The 13,768-nt window shown below is 49.0% G+C and overlaps 1 pseudogene; it reads right to left on the bottom strand.

The window, feature by feature from the left end:
* Window positions 1–965: 965 nt before the first annotated feature.
* On the bottom strand, window positions 966–3,966 carry LOC130121009 (uncharacterized; annotated as a pseudogene).
* Between the last annotated feature and the right edge of the window lie 9,802 nt (window positions 3,967–13,768).

The raw sequence follows: 13,768 nt of genomic DNA, 5'->3' as shown, positions 1-13,768 counted from the left end.
CTAAAAAAGACTTGGAAACAGCGGAGGTGTGAAAGAGACATATGGCATCATCCCGCATATCCCTCATTCCACTGAGACTTTAAGGGGCGCCGTGGGAATAGCTCTGACTTGCTGGAACCCAGTCCATCAAAATTAAGGCACGCTGTCAGTCTTGGGCAGGGGTTTGGGGGTGGTGTGTGTGTGGGGGGTCAGAGCAGATCGTCAGTGCATGTCCACGGGTGTATGTGTGCTGTCTAACTGGGATAATTGCCGCACGGGCCACGGTAACCATCCCTCTCAGATTCTGCAGAAGGATGTACTCCACAGGATGAGGTTGCGCTCTCGCAGTTCAGCGCAATTATCTCACACCGTATGTCTGTCAAAAGACACGTCTGCTACTGCTGATGCTTTATCCTACAAAATCCCATGTGGTATCATGCAGCTGACGTGGTCGAGTGATGTTGTTGGACAGTTGGATGGCGCCGCAGGAGGTGATACTGCCTTGTAGCTGCATTCAGCATTCTCCCTAATGTCTAGGTGTGTGTACCTGACCCGCGTCGTCACACACCAGAATATATTATGTATGATATGGTGTTGAATTTCCTGTTTACAGTGTTTGACTACTATATGACTAATCAGCGGGGCTATACAGTATCCATCCATCCATTATCTGAACCGCTTATCCTGCTCTCATGGTCGCGGGAATGCTGGAGCCTGTCCCCAGCAGTCATTGGGCGGCAGGCGGGGAGACACCCTGGACAGGCCGCCAGGCCATCTCAGGGCGGCTATACTATGTTCTTGTAAAGTTATATATACATATATACGTATATATACATATATATATATACTAAAATGATTTGAAGACACAGAAGATACATCCTAAGATGCACTGGGACACATCATCAGTGACGTTTCCTGAGGTCCTCGGGGTGTTTCGGGTCTTTCAAAATCATACACCCTCTCTCAGGTGACCCAGCCAGGGTTGATCAGGCCGTGGCTTGTGTTCCAGCAGCATTGGCCCACAGATCACTCCTTTTGATCCAAAGCCATCTGGAGGTCCTCTCTACAGCCTCCATGGAAGACTTGATGGCTTTCCTTTTAGCAGCCCCAGTGATGCCAAGTAGAGTGTAATGCTTGCACAGTGAGCAGCCAGCGAAGCCTCTACACCCCACTTCAATGGGCTCACAACGTGCCTTCCAGCCTCTCCTCTGGCACTGATCCACCAGCTCCTGGTACTTGGACCACTTCTGCTCATTTGCCTCCTCTATCCGGTCCTCTCAGGAAACTATCAGCTCTACAAGGAGCACCTGTTTTGAAGAGGTTGATGATAGCACTATGTCTGGCCTCAATGAAGTTGTCGTAATGTGGTCTGGGAACCTGAGCCCCCGCCCAGGTCAACTCACAGCTCCCAATCTGACACAGAGGTGAGGAGACCGGCTGCTGATCTGGGCTGTGACTAAGGCTGCTCACCAGCCCTGACAAAGGCAATGTTCCTCTGTCTGCATGCTTACTTGTAGTTGACCACAGCTTTGGAGATAGACTCTGCAACTGTCTTCAGCACCTGGTCATGTTGCCAGCGGTAACGGCCCTCTCCCAGGGCTGATGGATAGCTGCTGAGGATGTGCTCGAGTGAACCTTTTCCAGGGCACAGAGGACATGATGGAGAATCAATCTTGCCCCAGAGATGGAGATTTGCTGGGCCAGGCAGAACATCATACAGTTTCTACCATGAACTTGATCCGCTGCAGTTCTGCCTGCCAGAGATCTGCCCAGGATATCGTCCTCTCCAGTGCACCCTCCCACCTTATCCATGCTCCCTGCTGCCGCATGCCACCATTCTGCTGGTCCTTTCCTCCTCAACACCTATCCACACCTCCTCCAGGACTAGATGGCATTTGTCCTTGCCATGGGCCTTATCACAGGAAGGTTGTAGGATGGCTCCCGGCCCTGCCCGTCCATTTGCCACTGTGCCCACCAAAGCCCTGTGTCTCAGCTGAGATTCTGCTATCTCTAGGCCTTCCTGGGCTCGCCACTTCCTGCCTGTCTATACCAAAGTGCCTGCTGATGCTACTCTAGAGTTCTTGGAGTCCCAGTAGAGCAGTGCCTCTCTTGTGCAAGAAAATCTGAACTCATCATCGAGGCTGCTGATAGGGAGCTGGAGTTTGTTGCTCCTCCCATACAGTGCTGCACTACTAAGGCAGACCCAGCCATCTTCGGGGTAGCTACTGATCTTCCTCTCCAAGGTCTCCACTGTTGACAGGGTAAACTCGTAAACCATCATCGGCCAGAGGACTCAGGGTAAGATGCCATGTTGGTAAAGTCAAGCCTTGAACCTGCCAGGTAGGCCAGACTTGTCTACTGTGGTGAGCCAATTCCCAAGCTCCTTGATGGTTGATTGGATTGCCGCTGTATCTCTAAGGCTACAGTCAAAGACCTTGCCTAAGCTCTTGACTGGTTTCTCGGTAATAGATGGGATTGCAATGCCATCCAGAAAGAAGCGAAACCACTCCACCACTTATCCCCTCATCAACACCATGGCTCTGGATTTGGCTGGTTTAAAACTCATCCTTGCCCAGCAGATGAGCTTCTCCAGGCCCTGGAGGATCCACCAACCACCAGGCACTGATGATGTAGTGACAGTGAGGTCGTCCATAAAGGCTCTGATGGGGGGCTGCCAAATGCCAGACTTGGACAGAGGGCCTCTGCACTCATTTCAGCTGCCTTGACCACCGTATTCATGGCAAGGGTGAAGAGTGTCACTGAGATGGTACACCCAGTTATGACCCCCTTCTCAAGCCAGTGCCAGTCAGATGCTGTGTTCCCGGAAGTGACTCTGAGCCTGAAGTTCCCATAGTAGTTCAGGATGGGGTCCTTGATCTTACTGGGTACATGGTGTTCGTCCAGAGTAGTCTCGATCAGCTTGTGGGGTATTGAGCTGTATGTGTTGGCAAGATCAAGCCAAAGCACAACTAGGTCACCCTTCCCTTCGTGCACCTCCCTGATCAGCTGGGTGACAACTCTGGTGTGTTCTAGGCACCCTGGAACTCCAGGAATGCCGCCTTTCTGTAACGAAGTATCAATGTAGGCATTCTTACAGAGGAAGTCTATCATCCTTCTGGATAGGACACTGAAGAAGATCCCCCCCCCACACACACACACACACACACTGAGGAGTGCGATGGATCTGAACTGCTCCAGCTTGTTTGAGTTTTCCTCCTTTGGTATCCAGACTCCCTCTGCCTGTCTCCACTGATCTGCTACAGTTCCCTTGTGCCAAATCACCCATAAAATCTTCCAGAAGATACTGATGAACTCTGGGTAGTGCTTGTACACCTTATAAGGTACTCCACTGGGTCTCGGAGCAGAGTTGGCTCTGGCTGCAGTAACCACCTCCTGGACTTCTTTCCAGGTGGGCTTTCTGGTGTTGAAGTCCACCGTTGGGCGCTGGTATGTCCAAAAGGGCTCTGTGGGGCCATAGCGCTTGGTCTCTATCAGGGTCACTCAGTGTTGTGCAGAAAGTGGTCTATGTCTTCTTTAGCGCAGGCAAGATGACTGCTGTGTTTCTGCCCTAACAGCTTCCTTGTGAATCCAAATGGATCAGTTATAAACACAGTATGCTTCCTGGCTCTCTCTCTCATCTGTCTCCTGTGTCATTCTGCTCTGCGCAGGGTCATGCATGAGCTTCTTCCTGATGATGTAACGAAGCTCAGCCACTGATGGTTTCACCTCCTCCGTTGCTACCTTGAACTGCCTTGCCAGAGTCTCTTGCCACAGTTGGTGGATCTTGTCTGCCCTTTGGTTCATGGTGTAGTTGGGTCTGTGGTCTTGCCCTCTTCAACATCAAACCCCTCTGCTGCAAAACTGACAATGATGGTTGTCATCGTCAGAAGTCGTCTGTCTGCATCTCCCTTTGCTGTTGACATGATGATTCTGGCTGCATCTTCATCAAATTCACGCCACTCTTTGCTGGCTTGCTGGAGGCCACTTGATTCGACTCTGCTGAACTACTCTGCTGGGAGCCAGAGAGCTTAGCACATGGAGGTTCTGGGCTCTGTGGGGTGTCTCCGGGCCAGGCTCCTCCTGCGTCTCACCAGGAGTGAATCCTGTGCGCTGAGCTGCTCCTTTCCTCGCCAAGCATTTCATTTGGGCCTGATGGATTTCAAGGCCGTGATCATTCTTGCAGACCTACGAGTTGTCGTCGTTGGTAATACGTTTGCCAAAGTCGTCATCGTTAGGTCTACCCTATTGGTATATCTCAGTTTGTGTGTCTGTAGCTTATGTGGGTTCTTCCTCACGGAAGATGCAGGTTGGAAGATGCAGGTCCTCTGTGTGGAGTTTGCCTGTTCTCCCCATGTCTGCGTGGGTTTCCTCCGGATGCTCCGGTTTCCCGCCACGGTCCAAAGACATGTAGGTCAGGTGAATCGGCCGCACTGAATTGTCCCTAGGTGTGAATATGTGTGCACGCGCACCTGTGTGTGTGTGTGTGCGTCGGCTGGCCCTGTGATGGTCTGGCGGCCTGTCCAGGGTGTCTCCCCACCTGCCGCCTAATGACTGCTGGGACAGGCTCCAGCATCCCCGCGACACTGAGTAAGGACCCTGATCGGTTTTATATATAGCTCTGATTCCAGTGAGCGGATGTCTTTCTTACTTCCTGTGAGAGGGAGACGCCTCCTCGGCGGGGCCTTCGTCTGTCCGTATGTGGCTGTCCTGCTGCTGGGATGGACACAGCACATGTATTGATTTACTGTCACCTCCTGGACAGGATGACGTACTGGGAGTTCTTTGAACAGCTTAATTTGCCTTCGTTACTGAATCGATGGTGATCGATTCTGCCAATCTGCGTCTGTTTAACCGGTTTTGTTTGTTTTTTGTTTTGTTTTTTGTTTTGTTTTGTTTTTGTTTCACCTTCCTCGTTACAGCAGCCCAGTCGTCAGCATGTAATGGACTGTCCCTCACCAGGATTGGTGATTTTTAGCGGACTCCCTCGTGACCATAATGGATGGTTCTTGGCCCTCGCTGACACGCCTTCCTCCCTCTCTCGCGTCTCCTCTCTCCCCTCTTTTGTTCTCTCCCCCCCTGTACCCACCAACTCTCCTGGGTGCACCGTCGCCTGCTCTGGCCTGGACACCATCTGCTGCACTACAGACAAGAGCGGAGGTCCAAACCCCACACTTTCACCCCCTTTCATCCGCACGGGTGTGTAGGTGTGTGTGTGTTGGTGTGTATGTATGTGTGTAGGTGTGTGTGTGTGTGTTTGTGTGTGTGTTTGGCTTGTGTTGGTGTGTATGTATGTGTCTGTGTGGGTGGGTGTGTATGTATGTGTGGTGTGTGTTGGTGTGTATGTATGTGTGCGTGTGTGTGTGTTGTGTGTTGGTGTGTATGTATATGTGTGTGTGTGTTTGTGTCTGTGTGTGTAATTTCATGGGTCTGCGGGTGCCCACATAAGCTCGTGTTGAGACTTGTGGCAGTGGAGAGGATAGAAGCGACCTGTATCTACAATATGTATACCTGAAATAAGTTTGTGTGTGTGTGTGTGTGTGTGTGTGTGTGTGTGTGTGTGTGAACACCTTTGTGTGTTCTTCGATTGTCCCCCCTCCCATGAGCTCAGAGGTTAAGGACCATCTGTTTCTCAGCAGCAGACGTCTTCCTCGGTTACACCGGTTATCCTGCCGCCTCACGTTTACCTTCCGGGATGTGTGGCACCGCCGGCCGGGAGTCCCGTCTTTCCTTTCTTTTACCTTCCAGAATATTGTAGCGAATTCGGGGGCCAGTCTGGGAGACCGTCGCCACAGCCGGGACGCGAACTCGTGTCTCCCGCTCCGCAAGCGACAACGTTAACCAGTCGACTAAAGCAGTGTTTCTCAACCGGGGGTCCGCGGACCCCTAGTGGTCCGTGGTGTAATTGCAAGGGGTCCGTGAAAATAAAATATCTTGTTAAAAGTTACTGCATAAAAATTCTGTTGTTACATATATCTGAAAGTTACTGAATACATATTCTGTTTTGTTACATATATCTGAAAGTTACTGAATACATATTCTGTTTTGTTACATATATCTGAAAGTTACTGAATAACTATTCTGTCTTGTTACATATATCTGAAAGTTACTGAATACATATTCTGTCTTGTTACATATATCTGAAAGTTACTGAATACATATTCTGTTTTGTTACATATATCTGAAAGTTACTGAATACATATTCTGTCTTGTTACATATATCTGAAAGTTACTGAATACATATTCTGTTTTGTTACATATATCTGAAAGTTACTGAATACATATTCTGTCTTGTTACATATATCTGAAAGTTACTGAATACATATTCTGTTTTGTTACATATATCTGAAAGTTACTGGATACATATTCTGTCTTGTTACATATATCTGAAAGTTACTGAATACATATTCTGTTTTGTTACATATATCTGAAAGTTACTGCATAAGAATTCTGTTTTGTTAACTTTATCTAAGTTACAACTGAAAGCTCTTATTTTTGCCCCAAAGAGTGAATAAATGCTATAATGCAATTTAAAATGCAGTTTCTACTGTTTCTATCAAATTGCAACCCCCTCCCCCAAGATCAGGTGGAGGGGTCCTCAGGGTAGATCAAAAATACGCAGGGGGTCCAGGACTCCAAAAAGGTCGAGAACCACTGGACTAAAGGGTCCGACCCATTAGTCAAGGACCAACGTGTCTACTTATCTATGCACATTATCTGCATGGATACGTAGACACGTTGGTCGGACCCTTTAGTCGACTGGTTAACGTCGCTTGCGGAGCGGGAGACACGAGTTCGCGTCCCGGCTGTGGCGACGGTCTCCCAGACCGCCCCCCCGAATTTGCTACAATATGATGCGCCTTCCTGTCTTTTACTTTTACCTTCCGGGATGTGATGCACCGCCGGCCGTCCCGTCTTTCCTGTCTTTTCCTTTTTACATGGCCCACGTGCTGGTCTCTTTGCTCCTCATCACCGCGTGAGGGTCCATCAAACCTCACAAATCACACGCAGACTGTTCAAAACAGATTCTGTAAATTATTAAGCTAATTGTCCCCCCCCCCCGCGCGCTCTCTGTCCGGTAACCATCTGGTGTCATCTTTTGTTTCTGGTGATTTGGAATCAGATGACATCTAATCGATCAGCTTTGTAACCACGACAACTAGGGGGCGGGGAGGAGGGGGGGAGAGGAGGGAGTGAAGGGCGAGGAAAAGACAGATGAGGTGTTGCAGTTGCTCAATGGCTGTCAGCCTCTCCGGCGCAACCTCCAGATGTGGACGCTGCATGCACACGCGCAGGCGTGCAGGCGCGCACGCGCGCACACACAAATACATACACAAACACACAGATGAAAAGGCTTTCACACAAAATATTTCACATTTCTATTTCTCTTGATTGATGGATGATGAACAACCACAAACTGTAGCTATTCATGCATTTAAATTCGTTATATAATGAAAAATATTTCACATAAAATATGAGAAGTGTTGTGCTGTACTGTGTGTAAATGATAATGTTATAGTAACAACAACAACAACAATAATGATAATGAGCAGAACTGGATTGGACTGTGCTTTGTCTTAAAGGCTGCTGGGAGGGATGTACTCTACCAAGACGCAGTTCTTAAAGCAGTTAGAGCACAGTCACGTAACTCATCTGGTTGGTAAAATACCCAAGCAACGTTTTAACCGGTACGACAGAAGTACCCTTCCTGCTGGCTAGACCAATCAAAACCCATTTTAAAACGTCACCTAAGAAGAGCACGTATCGTACTCGTTGAACAACACGAGCAAATGCAGAAAACGTCCATAGGCCGGCCAGACGTGAACGGCGTAATAATTTATCCTGCGTTCAAATTCATCCCAAAAACGTGGTGGATGGCGTCGATTCCTATTTGACGAGCTGGAAAGTCTCCTCATATGCTGAACAACGCCACGTCTGCTGATTTCTCACAGAACCACAAAGCTACCACCCATAGACCTCAACTCATCCAACATGCCACGGAGAGGCTTATTCACGAGGACGTCCCAGGAGGAGGTCCCATATGAGACCAGTACCGACTTCTCTGTGATGGCTTCCGGTCAAATTTACTAATCAATTTTAAGATTCTTTCACTCTCTTCCAAGTCTGTCCTCAGGGAGGCAACCACTTACATCGGTAAACTGATTACCTCTTACATAATTATACAAAGCCACTTGTCTTCGACCAAATGATTTTGACAAACTGCATCCAGAAGGGGCCGTGCATTGTTGCCGTCGGGCCTCCCAAACAGCCTCTTAAACCCCATCTTTTTACCTGGGCCCTTTACTGATTCTGATTTTATGTCGGTGTTCCTTCTGTGTGAAGGCTTTCTCTGTTTATGCTCTTTCTTTTTTTTTTGCAGTTTATTGTATCGTTATTGTGTTGTCCGTGAAGCACCTTGGACACTCCAGTTTTCAAAGACTTACTTACTTCTTACTTCCTTCTTTACTTTCTTCAGTATAGCCAGTACAATTCATTTAACAGGCGTTGCAGAGGACACCTGTTTCTGTTCTGACAGGTGCGTGTCATGGAAAATGTACGGGTGCATTATAATATGGTGGTGTGACTGACAAAGGATACTGAAAACGAGACCCAAATGCACCATGGTGAATCTACAGCACTTTTAAGGAGACTCTGTTATCCGGCCCCATTAACAACCTCGCTTGAAATTCTCTGTATGCTGCGTCTGGCCACAGTTGAGTGAGCATCACTTCAGCAGATGCCTTGAGGTGTTTTGTCTTGAGAATATCCGCGGTCTGCAAAGGAGAGGGGCTGGCTACCCTACCGAGCAGAGAGAGGAAGAGTAGAGAAGAAAGGCGAGTGTAGTGGAAGGTTTGATAGTCGACAGAGGCGTTTCTAGAGTCTGCTGGGCCCCAGGCAGAATCTAGAGTCTGGGGGGGGGGGGTCCAAGCAGAATCTAGAGTCTGAGGGGGGCCCAGATAGAATATAGAGTCTGAGGGGGGCCCACGTAAAATCTAGAGTCTGAGCGGCCCCAAACAGAATCTAGAGTCTGAGGGGGTCCAAACAGAATCTAGAGTCTGAGGAGCCCCCCCCCCCAGACAGAATCTAGAGTCTGAAGGGGGGGGGCTCAGACAGAATCTAGAGTCTGGGTTGGGTCCAGACAGAATCTAGAGTCTGGGGGGCGGGGGCAGACAGAATCTAGAGTCTGAGGGGGGCCCAAGCAGAATCTAGAGGCTGAGGGGGCCCAGACAGAAACAAAAACCCCTCCCTTTTTTCAGTAATCCTGTCCAGTTCTGACTGTTCATTCATTGCCACTATATTCCCCAAACCCCTATCAAATAATCATTTAATAGGAGCACTATTCAAGTTCCTGACAGACAAATGGAGAGATAAGGAAGTGGTACGTACAGGGGTTTGGCTGTAAACGAGCATGCATGCGTAGTCAACCTACCAGATATAAATAAAACAAATAAGTATAGCCAATGATCCTAATTTTATCAGAATATTAGTGAAAGAAAAAATGAATTACTTTTCATATTTGGATATATTCTTGGAATAAATCTTTGAAATAGTCCCTCCTTTTTTTAAGCATTTTAATATCCCCCTTAGGCACGGCTGTCATCGCTACAGTTGAATTAGTAAAAACAAAATAGGTTTCACATCACAGAATAGTTTCCCAAACCTATTTAGACTGCATTATATATTAATTAAACTCTGCTGAAGTCTCATGTGTTGACCTGTTCACATTCGTGGGCAATTAAGGCCAGCCATCCAGCAGACACCTTTTCAGGCAAAATAACTTTAAATCATCGTTACTCTACGCTCCAACAAAGAGAAGCCACAGAGCAAATTTGGGTAACTGTTTGAGAAAGTAAAATTCTAGTTATCTTAATAGGCTAAGTAAGCAAGCTATTCTATTAACGTTAGCGTTAGCTATGGAGTAAACCCTGGCACACAAAAAGATGTAGATGGGAATTTGTTTGTGGTACATGTTAAACTCTGCAGCACAGTACATACATGCACAACAGCAGACACTCCACATATTGCCATGAACAATACAGTTACACAATAACAGAAACAAACATAGTACGCACACAGTATGCGTGCCAGTGGTGTGTGCGGAGGGGACTATAGGGAGGAATTCAGAGTCCTGATAGCTAGGGGACAAAACTGTTTTGTGAGGCGTTTAGTCTTAGTGGACCTTAGTGGACCTGTTCTATAAGATCTTTTGTTTCTCGTGCAGCAAATCTCATGAACAAACTGCGTTAATGTGCACAATTCTGCATGTGGTGTGCTCTGTACACCGTGTGTATGTTGGATTAATCGTGTGTGATGTGATGAGATTTGCTGTATTGAAGTAATGCGATGATTTTATTGTATCTGGTGAGACCAAAGGTGATTTTCTGGCCTCGGCTGGAAAATGATGTTCTATTCTATTCTATTCTATTCTGTTCTATTCTATTCTATTCTATTCTAGTTACTTAGCTAACTTTGGGCTACATTCATATTCATATAAAAAGAGCACCTGCTAACCAGGTTTTGGGCTTGCTGTCAGCATCCTTCACATTAACCTACATTCTCCGGTGCACACTTACCGCTGTCATGTTTTTGTTTTTCCTCCTCCTCGTTTTGTGTTGTGTGTTTTTCCCACTACCAGACAGACAACTCATGCATTTTGATTTCACACGTGTAGGGAGGCTTCAAAAAAAATTGCATGAGTCGGTGGCCCCAAGGGGGCGTGGGGGGGGGTTGAAGTTGTTGCAATTTTGAGCCGTTGCTGTCAATGCTGTGGAGTCAGTCAGTCACCCCGTGGGGGCCCCCTAGAGTCTTGGGGGCCCCCACACAATTGGCTGCCTTGCCTGTCCGTATGTTGCGCCTCTGATAGTCAGTCCACATGTAGACTGGGATGTGCTCCTTTGTTTCACTGAAATGTGTGTATTTGTGTGTGCGTGCATGAAGTACATGCACACACACGCGCACACACAAATACATAACACTTACAAGACCACCTTGACTCCACCTTTTTAAACACTTGATTGAAAAAGTGAACGGTTGCGGGCGTCCGGGTGGCGCGGCGGTCTATTCCGTTGACTACCAGTATGAGGATCACCGGTTCGAATCCCCGTGTTGCCTCCAGCTTGGTCGTCCCTACAGACATGACTGGCCGTGTCTGCAGGTGGGGAGCCGGATGTAGGTACGTGCCCTGGTCGCTGCACTAGCGCCTCCTCTGGTCGGTTGGGGGGGGAACTGGGGGCAATAGCGTGACCCTTCCACGCACTACGTCCCCCTGGTGAAAATCCTCACTGTCAGGTGAAAAGAAGCGGCTGGCGACTCCACGTGTACCGAAGGAGGCGTGTGGTAGTCTGCAGCCCTCCCCGGATCGGCAGAGGGGGTGGAGCAGCGACCGGGACGGCTCGGGAGAGTGGGGTAATTGGCCAGGTACAGTTGGGGAGAAAAGGGGGGGTATCTATCTATCCATCCATCCATCTATCTATCTATCTATCTATCTATCTATCTATCTATCTATCTATCTATCTATCTATCTATCTATCTATCTATCTATCTATCTAGCCATCTATCTATCTATCTATCTATCTATCTATCTATCTATCTATCTATCTATCTATCTATCTATCTATCTATCTATCTATCCATCCATCCATCCATCCATCCATCCATCCATCCATCCATCTATCTATCTATCTATCTATCCATCCATCCATCCATCCATCCATCTATCTATCAGTGTTACTCTTGTCTCTGTTGTTGCTGCTTACCTCAGGACAGTCACACCAGAGGGAGGGAGGGAGGGGGGGAGGGGGGGGGGGTTACATCCGGACAGCAAAACCTCATTACATTGAATGTGTACCTGTGTTGTGCAGCAAGCGGTGAGCGCATCAAGGCAACGCCGTTTAAACGCTTCATCATAAACGGCCGGATTTATGTCCCACCAGCACAAACAGCCTTCCAGTGTCAGAGCCAGAAACTAACACTCAGCGTAGCACCACCACCCCCCACACAAGCCAAAGGGGGAAAAAAACACCTTGGCTCACATGACCCCGTCAGTAGATGGCCGTACAATATATTTCAAGTCTGACGCGCTTTCGACTCCTTGAGATGTGACCGTCCTCAAGGTTCCCACCCCCCACAATGCAATTCTGCAGTATAACCGAGAGTCCGGTGAGCAATTTTGTTTACTGGTCGTGGACATGGGAAACACGTTGATGTGCGTCGATGGATGATATTGTGTGCATTAGTGCGTGTGCTGTGTGTGTTTGTCGTTGTCTTGGCGGCGGGCGTAGCGGATGCTGCGCTAGTCTCCATAAACACAGTCGGCTTTTGCCAGACAGACTCTCGCCTTCCGCTGGCATTGCACAGACGTGGAGGCTTTCAGCTCGCGGCGTCCATTTTGCCCCTTCGCTGCCTCTTCTCCGAGCCGCACGAGGCCTGTACCTCCTCTGGTTTCGGGGGACGCGCGGTTGCTAGGTAACTCATGCACTCAGCTGTCAGCTATGCAAGAACCATTATTGTCCCATTATGGTGGAACTTGGGATGATTTGTTTGTCTGATGTGCGACACACCAGACAGGGTGTCCTTGGGCTGGAGCGCAGAGTTGTAAAAGGCTTGGCCACCAGTCCTGCCAGACACCATGTCTCATGCATACCCAGAGAGCGAAGTTCCTGTGGTCCGGACCCGTCCCACACCGACGCTTTCATCCGGCCCACATACCGAGTGGCATGGTGGCACTTGGGCGGTCCGCTCCTGTTTGCCAGATCTGGGCCAGAACCAAGCCACAGCAAGGCCACATATCTGCCAAAGGTGGCCCATATTTGTTTTGTGATATTTGGGCCATATTCACTATTTACCACACGGGGCCACTTCAGGGTCACATCCAGATCACATGTTGCCCAGAGCACCGCATCTTTGCCAGACAAGGCCCACATTTGATTTGGCATATTTGGGCCATATTTGCTGTTATACATGTGGGCCACTTCAGGCTCACATCCATTTGGTCAGGGCCAGAAGAAGGCCGTCAGTACCACATCACTGCCTCAAGTGGCCCACACCCGGATGCTGTCTGGGTATGTCATGACTGTATAGAGAAGCACGTGAGTCACGTGTGCTCAAATTGGCCTGTTGTGTACCTGTCTGTCTGGGTTGTGCGTGTTCACTGTTGGCCACAGGTTGTCATTCATTTACACCTCTGAGGTACGCATGTTTATCTCCGGGTAGATCCTGTGGTTTAGGGCGTCCGGGTGGCGTAGCGGTCTATTCCGTTGCCTACCAACACGGGGATCGCCGGTTCGACTCCCGGTGTTACCTCCGGCTTGGTCGGGCGTCCCTATGGACACAATTGGCCGTGTCTGCGGGTGGGAAGCCAGATGTGGGTATGTGTTCTGGTCACTGCACTAGCGCCTCCTCTGGTCGGTCGGGGCACCTGTTCGGGGGGGTGGGGTGGGGGGAATAGCATGATCCTCCCACGCGCTACATCCCCCTGGCGAAACTCCTCACTACTACTACTACTACTACTACTACTACTACTACTACTTTTGGCTGCTCCCGTTAGGAGTCGCCACAGCGGATCATCCGTTTCCATTCCCTCCTGTCCTCTGCATCTTCCTCTGTCACACCAGCCACCTATATAAAAGCCACCTGGTGAAACTCCTCACTGTCAGGTGACAAGAAGTGGCTGGCGACTCCACATGTATCGGAGGAGGCATGTGGTAGTCTGCAGCCCTCCCCGGATCGGCAGAGGGGGTGGGGCAGCGACCGGGACACCTCGGAAGAGGGGGGTAATTGGGAATTGGGGAGA

Source organism: Lampris incognitus, chromosome 11, assembly GCF_029633865.1.
Source record: "Lampris incognitus isolate fLamInc1 chromosome 11, fLamInc1.hap2, whole genome shotgun sequence".
NCBI classification, from domain to species: Eukaryota; Metazoa; Chordata; class Actinopteri; order Lampriformes; family Lampridae; genus Lampris; species Lampris incognitus.
The sequence above is the reverse complement of the archived record's forward strand: the minus strand, read 5'-3'. Positions and strand labels throughout refer to the sequence as shown.